The sequence below is a fragment of the Elephas maximus genome, chromosome 4, assembly GCF_024166365.1.
Source record: "Elephas maximus indicus isolate mEleMax1 chromosome 4, mEleMax1 primary haplotype, whole genome shotgun sequence".
NCBI classification, from domain to species: Eukaryota; Metazoa; Chordata; class Mammalia; order Proboscidea; family Elephantidae; genus Elephas; species Elephas maximus.
The window spans coordinates 170632788-170648326 of NC_064822.1; the positions used below are offsets into that span (position 1 = coordinate 170632788).

General features: G+C 39.0%; 1 protein-coding gene across 1 annotated transcript in view; it reads right to left on the bottom strand.

Annotated features, from left to right (window-relative positions):
* The window catches only part of LOC126075946 (putative tetratricopeptide repeat protein 41), a 111969-nt gene extending 96599 nt beyond the window's left edge, over positions 1-15370 (bottom strand). Inside the window, 1 exon segment of the mRNA XM_049884208.1 lies at positions 15235-15370. The gene's annotated coding sequence lies outside the window, so the exon portion shown is untranslated.
* Positions 15371-15539: the final 169 nt, after the last annotated feature.

Sequence of the window (15539 nt, forward strand, 5' to 3'; positions counted from 1 at the left end):
AAGTAGAGGGTCAGTGAAAAAGAGGAAGACCCTCAACAAGATGGATTGACACAGTGGCTGCAACAATGGGCTCGAGCATTATAATGATTGTAAGGATGGCACAGGACCAGGCAGTGTTTTGTTCTGCTGTACATAGGGCCACTATGCGTCAGAAGCAACTCATTGGCAGCTAACAACAATCACTTCAAAAGATAACTGTCTAAAGGGAAAAAAAAATAGTAACAATGTATTATGGAGTTCATAACACACGTAAAAGTAAAATGTACAACAACAGTAGCACAAAGGATGCAAAGACAGAATTGGAATTGTACTTTTGCAAGGTTCTTACACTATATGTGAAGTGGTATAATATCTAATTTACTGTGGTAAATTAAAGATGTGCATTGTAAACCCTAAGGTAATTACTAAATATTTTTAAAAGAGATATAACTAATAAGTCAATAATAGAGGTAAATCGGAATCATTAAGAATATTCATTAAGTGCGAAAGAAGGCAGGAAAAGAGAAAAACAGACAACAAACAGATGAGAGAAATGGAAAACAAATAGCAAGATGGCATATTTAAATCCTGTAATATCAATAATTAAATTAGATGTAAATAGACTAAACACCCTAATATAAAGGGAAAGATTATCAGAAGGATAAAAAAGATCCAAATATATGCTGCCTAGAAGAAAACCACTCTAAATACAAACAGATAAAAAGGTTAAAAGTAAAAGGTTAGAAAAAGATATACCATGCAAACACTATTCAAAACTAAACTAAAGGGGATATATTATCATAAAAAGTAGACTTCAGGACAAGAAATATTACTAGAAATGGACAACAGCATTTCATAATCATGACAAAAGGTCAACCCACCAGAAAGACATAATAATCCTAAAGGTGTATGCGCTTAACAACAGAGCTTCAAAATACATGAAACGAGTAGTAATAGAAATGAAAGGAGAATTAGAGAAATCCATAATATGGTTATAGATTTCAATATTCCTCTCTCAGTAGTCAATAGAATAAGGAGACAGAAAATCTGCAATGATATGGAAGACTTAATAAACACTATCAGAAAACTTAATCTAATTGACATTTATAAAACTTTTCACCCAACAACAGAACAGGCTCTTTTCAAGTGCACATGGAACAAGCACCAAGATATACCATATTCTAGACCAGCAGTCAGCAAACTACAGCCAGAAGGCCAAAGAACACCCGCCACCTGTTTGTATAAACAATGTTTTATTGGAACACAGCCACTGTCGTCCGTATTACGTATTGCATATTATAACAGCAGAGTTGAGTAGGTACAATGGAGATCAGAAAAGGCCTTCAAAGCCTAAAAGATTTACTAGCTGGCCCTTTAAACCATACATTTGCTGACCCCTGATCTACTAACCGGAAACCCTGGTGGCGTAGTGGTTAAGTGCTACGGCTGCTAACCAAGAGGTCGGCAGTTCAAATCCGCCAGGTGCTCCTTGGAAACTTATGGGGCAGTTCTACTCTGTCCTATAGGGTCTCTGTGAGTCAGAATCGAGTCGAAGGCAGTGGGTGGGTTGGTTCTACTAACCGAAAAGGTGGTTTGAACCCACCCAGTGACACCTCGAAGAAAGCCTCGGTGAGCTGCTTCCTAAAGGTCACATCGTGAAAATCCTACGGAGCACAGTTCTACTCTGCAACACGTGAGCTGGAACAGACTTGACAGCAACTGGTTTGGCAGGGCATAGCTTTTTCTGTTTCTTTCAAACAATTCAAGCCAAAAATTTTGGTTCTAAGCAATAAACCAAAACTCAACAAATCTGGAGGGACTGAAATCATACAAAGTGTGTTCTATGACCACAATGGAATAAAATTGGAAACCCAAAGATACCTGAAAAATCTATGAATTTTGGAAATTTAAACAATACACTTCTAAATAGCATGAGTCAAAGGGGAAGACCAAAGAAAAATGAGAATAGTGACAGGTCATTGGTTTCCTAGTGCAGAGAGGAAATAAGTAGGAAGGGACACAAGGGAATGTTTCGGGTTGATGGAAATGTTCTATATCCTAATTTTGGTGATGGTTACACGGGTGTGGATACTCATCAAGCTCATCAACTGAACACTTAAAATAAGTGCACTTAATTTTATGTGAATTATACCACCATAAAGTTGACTCTTAAAAAATCTGAGAGCTACAAAGCAAGAGGAAAATGTTTAAAAGTGTTAAGTGAAACGGAAAGAAAAAATAAGTACAGATCATAATAATAACAGTTAATAAAACACAGTTAAATACAGGAGACAGCGTAGTGTAGAGGTTAGCGGCCCAAGCTCAGAAGACAAACTCCCCAGGTTTAGGTCCTAACAGTAAGTTTCTAAATTCACTGTGTTTCAGTTTCCTCATCTATAAAACAGGGATAACAATACCATAGGGTGGCTGAAAAGATTACACAAATTATTAGATGCAAAACGCATAGAACAGTGGAGTCCCTGGGTAGTGCAAAGGTTAACCCAAAGGTTGGAAGTTTGAGTTCGTCCAGAGGTACCTCAGAAGAAAGGCCTGCTGATCCACTTCCAAAAAATCAGCCATTAAAAACACTACAAAGCACAATTCTACTCTGACACACATGGAGCCATCAGGAGTCAGAACCGCCTCCATGGCAAAGGAAAGGAAAACAATATAACAGCTGTGTTACAATGGTGAGAGCATGGCAAATCTGTTTCTCTAATCAAAATTACTGTAAATTAGAGTTATATTATTTTGTAATTAAAATTTTAAACGAAAATATAATCATCTTCATACCTTGCTCCACAACTGGTGGTAAAGAACCTTCCAGTTTTTACAGAGAGAGGAAACTAAATGAAAAAGAAAGCAGAAAAGACCTAAATGGAGGAACGAGTTGTTTCTGCGTGTACAGAAGAAACAGAAAGGTAGGGCATGACTTTATTTTTCTTTCAAACAATTCAGGTCAAAAAAAAAAATTGCAAGAAACTTTCCATCACTATCACAAGTGGGAAACCCTCATATGCCAGAAAGAGACAATAGCCATAAAAATAAGTACATTACAAAGAAAACAACGCGATTAAATTCTAGTTAGATACAGTTCTCTTAAAGGGAGATTGTTGTTGCGTGCGTCCAAGTCGATTCCAACTCATAGCAACCCTATAGGACAGAGTAGACCTGCCCCACAGAATTTCCTAGGCTGAAATCTTTACAGGAGCAGATCGCCAGGTCTTTTCTCTCGCAGAGCAGCTGGTGGGTTCAAACCTCCAACCTTTCAGTTAGTGGCCATGCTATTGTTCGACCAGGACTCCCTAAAGGGAGATTAACGTACACTTATTAGAGAGACATTTAAGATAAACTAGTACCAAACTGACTTTCTCTTGCATAATCAGAAAGACAGAAACAGAATTTAAAGGGTCCAGCTTTCACAACAGGGAGTCAATGTAATTTAAGGCTTTGTCCCTGGTCTGCTGATGTCAGCAAGTGGCAACACAGGGCACCTCCCACATTGTCAGGTACACTAACAGAGGTTAAGAGCATGGCCTGTGGAGTCACATAAACACTGCAGCAAAGTCTGACTCTGATGCTAGTTTCTGCAGCTGTAAATCGGGAATAATGATCATATCCATGTGGGAGGATTAAATTAGGCCTTGCATAATAATCAACTCATAAAGGTAGAAGCCCTTTGGAGTCCCTGGCTAGTGGAAATGGTTAAGTGCTCCACCTCCAGCAGAAAGGTTGGCAGTTGAAACCCACTCAAAGCGCCTGGGAAGACAGATTGGGCCATTTGCTACAAAAAGATTGCCGTGAGTCAGAATCAACTTGACAGTAACTAATGACAACAAAGGTGAACTTCTCGTAAAGAAACATCTTTCCTATCAGATTTCTTAAATAAGTTATCACTGTTTAAAATATATTTAAGAATCTGCAAGGTACATACTAAGCCCTCAGTAAAGGTGAGCTATTCCTATTATTGTTGTTATTATCAGTATTACCTCTATCTCAAAGGTTTGAAGTTTCCATAACTAAAAGCTATGACCAAACCAAACCCATTGCTGTTGAATCAATTCCAACTAATAGCGACCCTATAGGACAGAGTAGAACTGCTCCATAGGGTTTCCAAGGAGTGGCTGGTGGATTGGAACTGCAGACCCTTTGGTTAGCAGTGAAGCTCTTAACCACTGTGCTGCCAGGGCTCCAAAGTTATGACATTATCTATTGACTGGTCAAAAGTTCCTCTGACCTTTTTCAGAAATTTCTCTCAATCTCTACATTATAATCTCTCAATCTCTCTACATTATAAGGCTTAGAAATTTCTATACCTTTCCCCTCCCCCTACCTGCCAATGACCATAGCATCTCACTTTAGTAATTTACATCTCATAACTCAGTGAAAAAATGGTTGTATTTTTTTTTTAAGCTTCTTATGCTTAAGGTGGAAACCTGGTGGGCTAGTGGTTAAAAGCTATGGCTGCTAGCCAAAAGCTCAGCAGTTCGAATCCACCAGGCGCTCCTTGGAACCTATATGGGGCAGTTCTACTCTGTGCTATACAGTTGCTATGAGTTGGAATTGACTCAATGGCAACGGGTTTGTTTTTTTTTTGTATGCTTAAAATATAAATTGATGGCAACATAAATTGGTACAACTTTCCTAGAGGGCAATTTGCCAGTGTGTATCAAAATTCTTAAAAAAAAAAAAAAAAAGTGTATAATTTTTACCTAGCATTCTAATTCCACGAATTTATTCCATTTGTCTTTAAGGATTTGCCTCTAAGGATTTTCATTACAGCAATATTTATAATGGTTTAAAAATTTGGCAAATTTCCTTAAAAAGGCCAGACCTACTGGACCCTTACTAGACTGGCAAAGACTAAAGGATCCCCTGAGAATATCACCCTGACATACCCTTTAAACTTGGAACTTAAGCCACTCCCGGAGGTCACCTTTCAGCCAAATAATATACTGGTTCATAAAATAAATACCACCCATGAGTACTATGCTCCTTTAAATAATCATCTATATGAGACCAAACAGTCAATATTTACCATAAAGCAAAGATGAGAAGGTGGGGGGCGGGGTGGCAGGGAAGCTAGATTAATGGAAACAGGAGAAGAATGGAAATAATGAGAATGCTGATATATTGTGAAAAAAGTAACCAACGTCACTTAGCAATATGTACAGTATATAAATTGTGAAATGGGAACCTAATTTGCTATGTAAACTTTCACCAAAATTATAATTTTAAAAAAATTGGTAACAAACTGAAGGTCTAACAATAATAAATTGGACAAATAAGTTATGGCCTATTTATGACATAAAGTATTATACACCCATTAAAAATATTTACAAGGGAAAGTGTTTACCAAATATTGGCAAGTGAAAAGTAGTTACAAAACTGTATTACTGTCTAATCCCAATTTTAATTTTAAACTATGTATGTTAAATAAAGAGCCCTGGTGGCACTGTGGTTAAGTGCTTGGCTGCTAGCTAAAAGGCTGGCAGTTCAAAATCTCCCGCCACTCTGCGTGAGAAAGATGTGGCAGTCTGCCCCCATAAAGATTACAGCCTTGGAAACCCTGTGGGGCAGTTCTACTCTGTTCTATAGGGTCGCTATGAGTCAGAATCGACTCAACAGCAAGGGGTTGATTTGGTTGGTTTTCGTTTTTTGATATATGTTAAATATTTATAAAGACACTAAAATGTTAATAGTGATACATCTGAATAAAGGTGTATGAGTTAATTTTCTTCCTTGACCTTTTTTAAATTACAAATTTTCTACAACAGACATTTGTTACTTTTGAAATCATCAAAAAAAAAAAAAAAAAAGTTTAGTTTTTCAAAAAGGCCTTCCAAACTTTTTCAAACAGAATAAGTAGTCAAGAGGTATGTGATGGCTAGAACAATGTACAAAATTTTTTAAAATATGAGTTCCTGTCTGCTCTGCCATTATATAACTCTGGGACCTCATTTAATTTCTCTGGACCTCTAATTTTCTAAGCCATAAAAAAAAAAAATGGAGGGGATGAGAGCTTGAGATAAGAGTATAAACTCGTGTATCCTTTTTAGCACAGCAATTTGTAAATTTGATTTTACAAATTTAAATTCACATACTCTTTGATATCCATTCCCTTAACTAAAAATTTATCCTCCAAATAAACCTGTGCAAACATGAAAGGCTGTGTATGCCTCCTTCACCATGAGACTAGAAGAACAGGATGGCACCTGGCTACTATTACTGAACATTTTGATCAGAGATTCTATAGAAAAATCCTGATCAAAAGGGGGGAAATGTGGAAGAGATTTCTATATTTTCTATATTCTCATGTAATTAAGACTTTCTGGAGATATTGAGGCTAGATTAATTCCAAAACTGTTGCCCTGAGATAATCTTTAAAACTTAAACCAAAAATATCCCCTAAAGTCTTCTTTAAACCAAACAATACTCGCATTTAGTAAAGAATGTTTGCCTTGAACATCCTGCTCTTTTGAAGAAAACTATTTACATGGGATCAAATCAACAACAGCAACTTGAAAGGTCAGATAGGAAGCTCAGGAGGCTGCGAGTTTATGTCAAAGGGAATGAACAATTTGGAAAAGGAGAGTAAGAACAGTTGCACAAGTTGAGGACTGTAATTAATGTTACTCAGTTATACCTGTAGAAATTGTTGAATGGGTTATGTTTTGCTGTGTATATTTTCACCAACAATAAAAGAAAAACTATGTGAATTAAAATGTTCCCTGCAACATTGACTGTAATAGCAACAAACTAGACATGATCTAAACACTTATCAAATAGCGGAATGAGACATTCAAAAACTATCATATGGAATAAGCTAGTGTTTAGAATACCATTCCATTTATCTCTAAACCCACATATATGTAGGTACACTGTACACACACATATATTAGTATATACCATTGAAAATTTCTGGAAAGCTGCTAACAGTGGTGATCTCTAGATAATGGGAATGCTGTCATCAGGGAAACCTGGAACTTTCACCTTTGACCTTATATTTTTCTGTACTAACTGATTTTTTTTTTAACCATGATAATGTGTTAGTTTCATAATTTAAAACCAAAAGTGACAGTTATGCAACTACATGATTTCTAAGACTCCTTCCAGCTCCAAAACTCTACAAATTCCTAATGTAATTCATTATCAACATGGCTGGTTCGATCATTTAAAACAACCAGTTTATTTACCACAATTTTAAATTTAACAAATCACTTATTTGAAGTTCAATTCCCTTATCCTCAGCCAGCATCCAAAGTTGATAGAGAACAACTGGATAGATATTTTTTAATTGACCTGTTTGTCTTAAGGCACACTTTAGGAAGATGTTTGTTTTTAAATAGAAAATAAAGTATAAACAACAAAATTAGGCGCGAATTTATGACAGGTTTAAACTTTCTGAATGCATGTAAGAGAGGCATATAACCATTTTATATATCTGAACTCAGTTCTCAGTCAGGGTAATATGGTGTGAGCTGCCATGAGAGGTAGGAAGAAGATCTAAACAATCCAAAATTACATTTAAAGCTAGTTAAAAAGAGGACGTAATGTAAACTATAGTTACAATTACATCCAATATTTAGAAACGCATGTATTGTTCTATAGTTAAAAATACAAGTTCCATAGTTAGGAGACATTAAAACATAAATTGCTTGATGAAAAGCAACCAACAGGTTAATATGAGAAAATAATTCCTGTTTAATTTTTTAGCTGAAATCTTTTTGTTTTGTTTTTTTGTTCAAACATTAAAATGAGACCAAGGACTTAGAATGTAGATCAACATGTACTTCTGCATTCTCCTATGATGCGCAAGCTGAAGAAGACGAATACTCACGCCGAACTACAGAAGCCCAGTAAGATATTTGAAGGCATCAGACAGCTACCTATGCAACCAGGATTTGAGGACGCAAGATCCTAGAGAGAAGGAAAGCTTAGAGAAGTGAGCCTTATATTTTCTGTTGCTATAGGGTCGCTGTGAGTCGGAATCGACTTGACAGCACTGGGTTTTTGGTTTTTTACCCCTCAAAGTGTTTGCTAATCCTTATCCGGTTCGAACTGGTTCAGTTATGGCTGATGAGGCGAAACCAGACAGACCCGAATTTTTTCAATTTGGGTGATCCGGAACAATAACCAGAACAGGAAAAATGACAGGTTGAAGCTCTGGAATGGGAGACTTGGAAGAGGCATAGTAGGTCCTTTCAGGAGCCTGATGCAGGAGACTGGATTATTGGTCGGGAGAGCGAAACGCAAAGTGGAGCGATCACACACCATCTTTGAGCTAGACACTGCTGTTTCTGAATCTGCACAAAATTCAATAGGCAAGAGATTTGGTTGCTATGCAATACATACCCTGCCCTTGTTTTCTAAGAGGGAGATTAGGTTTCCAGCAGGGCTTCCACTGCTATTTTTCCCGTTCTGGTTACCATTCCGCTTATCATTCCCAGTTCACCCAAATTTTAAACATGGGTCTGTCCCATTTTTTGCTTCCTTGGCCAAGACAGAACCAGGAAGAGCCAGATCAAAGCCCCACTCTTAGGTCTCAGAGTGAATATTCTTAGGTAAGAAGGCACGAGGCTGATAAGCTAAGCAAAGCTCGGCAACCTCATAGTGCTAGAAAGACAAAAAGTGAAGTTCAGGGCCCACCAAGGAGGAGGTAGTGAATCCACTAGGCTTTCTGTTGCATTTTCTGGATGCTCAAGCTTGGTTAAGAAGGTCACCTTATTGCCAGTTTGTATTCACAGGCTCTCTTATTTTCTTCTAAGTTGGAATTATTTTTTATATGATACAAGTTAGGAGCCTAGCTCTATTTTCTTTGAGATGAATAACTAGTAAGGCCAGTACACTTTATGAAGTAAACTATCATTTTCCCTCTGAATTGAAATATCACTTTTATCATGAATTAAAGTGAAACAATCTATTCCTGGATTCTTTCTTTTGCTGCATTGATCTATTTGTGTATAGCATTGAATCCCCTTCATATATGTTATAGATTAAATTATGTCCCCCCAAAATATGTGGAAGTCCTAACCCCTGTATCTATAAATAGGAGCCTACTTGAAAATCAGGTTTTTGTTGTTAATGAGATCATACGAGAGTAGGGTGGGTCCTGAACCTAATCACTTCTGTGAAGTATCCCATAAAAAGCAAAAATAGGCATAGAGAGACACACACACACACAGAGAAGACAGACGTCATGTGAGGGCCCACCTACAAGCAAAAGAACACCAAAGATTGCTAAAAGACACCAGTTCACAGAAGGAATCGACATAGCTTTAATTTGAACTTTTAGCCTCTAAAACTGTGAAAAAATAAATGTTCTTTAAAGCCACCCACTTGCAGTATTTTTTGTTACAGCAGCACTAGGTAACTAAAACACTATATTTTGGGGAAAACCTCACCTTATGATTCTGAGTCCATCTCTCGTGAAAGAAGCTGAAAATGCCAGATACAACCTTCCCCAGCTTCCCTTGCAGCTACGTGTGATAGCCATCCTTCAAAATGACTACAATGAACTCTGCCTCCTGGTGTTAACATCCTTGTATAATCCCTTCCCTCAATGAGTAGGGCTGACTTGTGTAACCACTAGGATTTGACATAAATAACGGTATGTGATTTCTGAGGTTGGTCATAAAAGTCATCGTGGCTCCCACCTTACTCTCTCTTGGATCGCTCACTCCGGGGAAAGCCTGCTGCCATACTGTGAGGCCTAAGAGAGGGCCAAAAGTTAAGGAACTGAGGCTTCCTGCCAACAATCAGTGGAGAATTGAGGTCTCCTGCCAATAGCTATGTAAGTGAGCCATTGTATAAGTGGGTCATCCAGCCCCAATCAAGCCTAAGGCTGACTGCAGCCCTGGCCAACATCCTGACTACAGCTTCACGAGAGACTATGAGCCAGAACTACCCAGCGAAGCATTTCTAGATTTTTTTACCCACAGATAACTATGTGAGATAATAAATGTTTATTGTTTTAAGCTGTTACGTTTTAAAGTAATTTGTTACACAGCAATAAATAATACATAGATACGGCCACCTCACCCAAGTTCTTCATTTAATATTATCCTATCTACTGTAATTTTAATGATAATAATCACTGCAGCAATGCTGCTGGGGTTCTAATTAGGTTTCTACTTGAAACTCTTTCTCCCCAGATAGCTACATGGCTAACTCCCTCATCTTCCTCAAGTCTTTGCTCAAATGTCACCTTTTCAACTAGACCAGTCTGATCACACTATTCAAAACTATAAACTACACCCCTACATCCCCCAACACTCCTGATACGCTTTCCTTCAATTTTTTTTCCATAACACCCCTGTCTACCATACTAACTAGATAGTAGACAAGGATCATCTTTGGTAAAGGGAAGGACAACACACAATACAAGGGAAGTCAGCACAGCTGGACAAAAGCAAAAGCTAAGAAGTTTCCTGGACACATCCAAACACTTTGAGGGACAGGGTAGCTGGGGCTGGAGCCTGGGGATCATAGTTTTTGGGGACATCTAGGTCAATTGGCATAACAAAGTTTATTAAGAAAATGTTCTACATCCCACTCTGGTGAGTGACGTCTGGGGTCTTAAAAGTTTGCAAGTGGCTATCTAAGATACATCAATTGGTCTCATCCCACTTGGAGCAAAGGAGAATAAAGAAAAGTAAAGACACAAGGACAATATTAGCCCAAAGACTAATGGCAACCACTTGAACCAGACACTCCACCAGCCAGAGACCAGAAAAACTAGTTGGTGCCCCGTTACCACCGGTGACCACCCTGACAGCGAACACAACAGAGTACTGGACAGAGCAGGAGAAAAATGTAGAACAGAACTCAAATTCACGTAAAAAGACCAGATTTAAATGGTCTGACAGAGACTGGCGGAACCCCCAAAACTATGGCCCCCAGATGCACTGTTAACCCAGAACTGAAACCATTCCCAAAGCCCACTACTCAGACAAAGAGTAGACAGGACTATAAAACAAAAAATAATACACGTGAGGAATGTGCTTCTTAGTTCAATCAGATATGAGACCAAATGGGCAGCTCCTGTCCAAAAGCAGGATGAGAAGGGAGCAACGGACACGAACTAGTCTAATGGACACAGGGAAACCAAGGTGGAAAAGGGAGTGTGCTGTCACATTGTGGGGATTGCAACTAATGTCACAAAACAATATGTGGATAAATTTTTGCATGAGAAATTAATGTGAGCTGTAAACTTTCACCTGAAGCACAATAAAACAATGATAACAAGAAAAAATATATATTCCTAGTGCCTAAATGGTACCTGGCATACAATTGGCTCTCAAATATTTGTTGAATGAATGAATGAATTTTTATATTAATCTTAGGAGAACTGACACTTTAATGATAAATCTTTCCAGCCAAGATCATGTCTTTCTATCAGTTTAAGCCTTATTTTCTATTCTTCAGTAAGATTTTATAATTTTCTTCATGTTGGAGCTATGTCATTCTTAAGTTTATTTCTAAGCATTTTACAGTATTTATCTCTAATATGAATGGAATTTTTATTTTAATTTCTATGAATTTATTACAAGAGTAGCACAAGACTATCAATTTTATATATTTATCTTACAGTTAATGATTTACCAGATTTCATATGCATTCTTGGGCTTAAGCAAAACAATTGTCAGGGTGGCGCAGGACCGGACAGTTTTGTTCTGTTGTGCACAGGGTCACTATGAGTCGGAATCAACTCAACAGTACCTAACAACACCATATTTATTCATGCATTTTTTTAAACTACATTATCTTGGGTTTCCTGAATATACAAGCATGTCACCAGTAAAAAGGAATTTCAAAATAATGGACTTCAACCTCTCTAAAGTTTATGCCAAGTACTTCATTTTCTTGTCTTATTGTTGGACCAAATGTGTGGCCCAATACTGGCAATAACAGGCATCACAATCGAAATTCCTGATTCTTACTGAAATGGTTTTTAGTGTTTAGAATGATAGTTATTTTAGTTTTTTTTAATGAGGTATAATTTATATATAATAAAATCCACCCTTTTTAAGTACCGTTGGATGAGTTTTAACCACCACAATTAACATCAAGAGCATTTCCATCACCCCAAAAAGTTCCCTGATACACCTTCATAAAAATCATAGTCATTCTTTTTATATTTTTTTCAGTTAAAATAAGATACATGTATTTAGGATGTAACTCCACTGTTAATATTTGTTCAAGTTTTATACAGAGGCTGTATCTTCATTGCTCTTCTCTGTAGCCAGCACCTAGCATAATACCCGGTACATTCCGGGTCCTCAACACCTGCTGAATTAATAAATGAATGAGTGGATGAATGAACCAATCAATGAAACTACCAATTCCCCTCGGGGCTTGGCCCCATTCCTTAATGTTCCCTGATGCCACCTGCTTTCCTTGGTCTCTCCAGTCTGCCTTCTCCCTGACTCCCCACTCCTGAATTACACCTGCCTACTTGGTGATCTATCTAACTGCATCCCTTTGCCTGTTTTTTTCTTTCCAAATTCAACCACAAAGTAGAGTGCTGTCTAATGGGTTGCCTCTGTTGAAGAAGCAGATTAAAGAGAACAACGAAGGTAGCTGTTTCCAGAAGTGTCTATGGAAATATAGTGTCAAAAAGGGCAAACTGAACTTGGGATGCAAAGGAATCAGATCCAACGGTGGTAGCTGAAGTAACCATCTGGAGTGTTAATCCTGGAGCAGCTAGGCCAAGATGGGAACTGGGGATCAGTAATGGGTCAAAAGTCAGAAGAGCTGAAAAGATCACGGGAGAGAAACAGGAAAGCTAAGAACCAAGAAAACTGCCCATTATAGGTTGAATTGTGCACCCCAAAAATGTGTTGTAAATTCTAATCCTTCTACATGTGGATGGACCCCACAGTGGTTACGAGCTTGCTGCTAACCAAAAGGTCAGCAGTTCAAATCCACCAGCTACTTCTTGGAAACCCTATGCGCCAGTTCTACTCTGACCTATATATAGAGTCACTGTGAGTCGGAATCAACTCAATAGCACCTAACAACAACATACATGTAGATAAGGAGCCCTGGTGGCACAGTGGTTAAGCAATCAGTTGCTAACCAAAAGGTTGGCAGTCCAAATATACCAGCTGCTCCATGGGAGAAAGATGTGGCAGTCTGCTCCCATGAAGATTATAGCCTTTAAAACCCCATGGGGCAATTCTACTCTATTCTATAGGATCTCTGTAAGCCAGAATCAACTCAATGGCAGTGGGTTTGGTTTTTGGTTTTATACATGTGGATATAAGGAACACTGGTGGCACAGTGGTTAAAGCACTCAGCTGCTAACCAAAAGATCTGTGGTTCGAACCCACCAGCTGCTCTGTGGGAGAAATATGTGGTAATCTGCTTCTGTAAAGATTATAGCCTTGGAAACCCTACTCTGAGTAGTTCTACTCTGTCCTATAGGGTTGGAATAGATTGGATTGGCAATTGGTTTGGTTTATATGTGTGGACCTAATCCCATCTGGGAGTAGGATTTTCTTTGTTATGTTAATGTCATGTCAGTGTAGGGTGTGTCTTAAGCCGATCACTTTTGAGATATGAAAGGAGCACATTAGGCAAAGACAAAAGGGAAGGTAGCCATGAAGATGGCCAAGGAACCAAAGACCAGGAGCTGAAAGGACAAAGATCCTCCCCTAGAGCCAAAAGAGAGAGAAAGCTTTCCCCTAGAGCCAGTGCCCTGAGTTAGGACTTCTATCCTCCTAAACTGTGAGAAAATAAATTTCTGTTTGTTAAAGCCACCCACTGTGGTATTTCTGTTATAGCTGCATTAAGAAACTAAGACACTGCCCATGCCTTTTACAGGATACCCAACCAGGAATCTAGTCTTAAAAGAGATTCTAAAAAGCAGAGCTGAACCAGACAATGACCAGTCATCTGCCAGGCTGCCTTGTGCTCTCCCATCTCATCTGCAGAAAGACCTACCACAAGCATGGCTCTATTTTGGAGGGCATGTGTCTCTCTCAGTTTCCTCCAGGTGCACAAACTACCCACCACTGACCAGTTAAGATGGAATTTGCAGTTTCAGAACTGGTTGCTTACTTGTTCAGAACTAGAGACAAAGATGAAGTTGAGCTGTGAAATGCAGAAAAGAAAAAGAATTCAATTTTTTAAAAAAAGAATTTAAAAATGTAACTCGCACTCTGGTATATGCTAAAGGAGAGACAGGAGAGGGGTGAGATGGGAGCGCAACAGCATAAAACAGGCTTTGTAAACTATCCTTTGCTTACTAATAACAATCGTAGGTAATTTGGGTATATGTAAATAAAGGACCACCACAATGGGTAAATACTAACCACAAAATCAAGACAGGCAACCTAAATAGGGGAAGTTGTAAAAAATTATGGCAGTCACTGAAAAACTTGTCTTCAGGAATTCAGGTAACAATTATCTAAAAACTAATTCAAAGTTCAGTTTTCCTAGAGGAAGCAATAAGGAAGGCTGGTGTGTATATTGGGAACCCAGTGAGGTGCGGCGTAAGTAAAGACAAAGGCAAGAGGACGTAGAAAATATTTCGCAGCTCAGTGACAGGGGCTTCCCTCACAGACAAGACACCTGGTTTTTTCTGTCTTTCTGAACGCTGACAGGATATTTCAGTGAAGTTACAAATCCGCACTCTTTTTCTCATTTGCTGCACCACAGGTTTTGCTTTCAAACATCCGCAGGTGTATCCTCCTGCACCGGTTAAACTAAGCTGCTTCCTTTTCTGTGCTAGAATGGACTTTATGACTACGCTTCTCAAGGACTACTTGGTCACCACCTTTGCACATCGAACTGGTTCACGATTTGCCTCAGGTGGGGAAAAAAGTCTACCACCTCGGCTTCTGTAAACCAAATCAGGGAGAAGGAATGAAGGCCCAGGCTGTCCAAGTGACGCAGGAAAAGCCAGATTCAGAAACGCGCGTCCATGAACCTTGAGACGGCGCCCAGACTCTGAGAGCTCGGACTCGGGGTCACAGGAAGGCCTTGGCCAAGGTGTGACGGCTCTGTAGGCCCACTTCTAAAGGCTGTGTACACTGGAGATTTCTCCAAGAGGCACAGATCTCTAACACAATCAGAAAGAAGTGTAGATTCTAAAGCACACAGCACAGTTACCGCAAAACCTCCCTGGAAAAATGTGAAAGAGCCACAGACTACGATTCCCAGTGTTCATTACAGTGAACCCCTAATACGTTGCATGTCGGGAACTGTAGTTTATCGCCACCCCCATGAAAAGCGGTCGGAATTTTCAACCTCTCACGTGTTTCTCTTTTCCGAGAAGAACGGCCAAGTAGAAAGCTGAGAGAAAAGTAGTGCTAGAATCTCTTCCAAAGTGATTCTATGCATAGACAGGAAATGGTAAAGAACGCGTTGCCATGGATACCGTTTCCCTTGGTCACGGAGTAAACGCGCTCTAGGAACCGGAAGTAGTTCCCTTGCGACCTCTTAAAGGATGGGGGTGTTCCGCGCTTACGTTTATGGGGCGGTTTCTCTTAGGGGCCAAAGATTCCCAGGCAAAGGGGCGGTCCTGCGTGTGAGGAACCCGCGGAGACATTTGA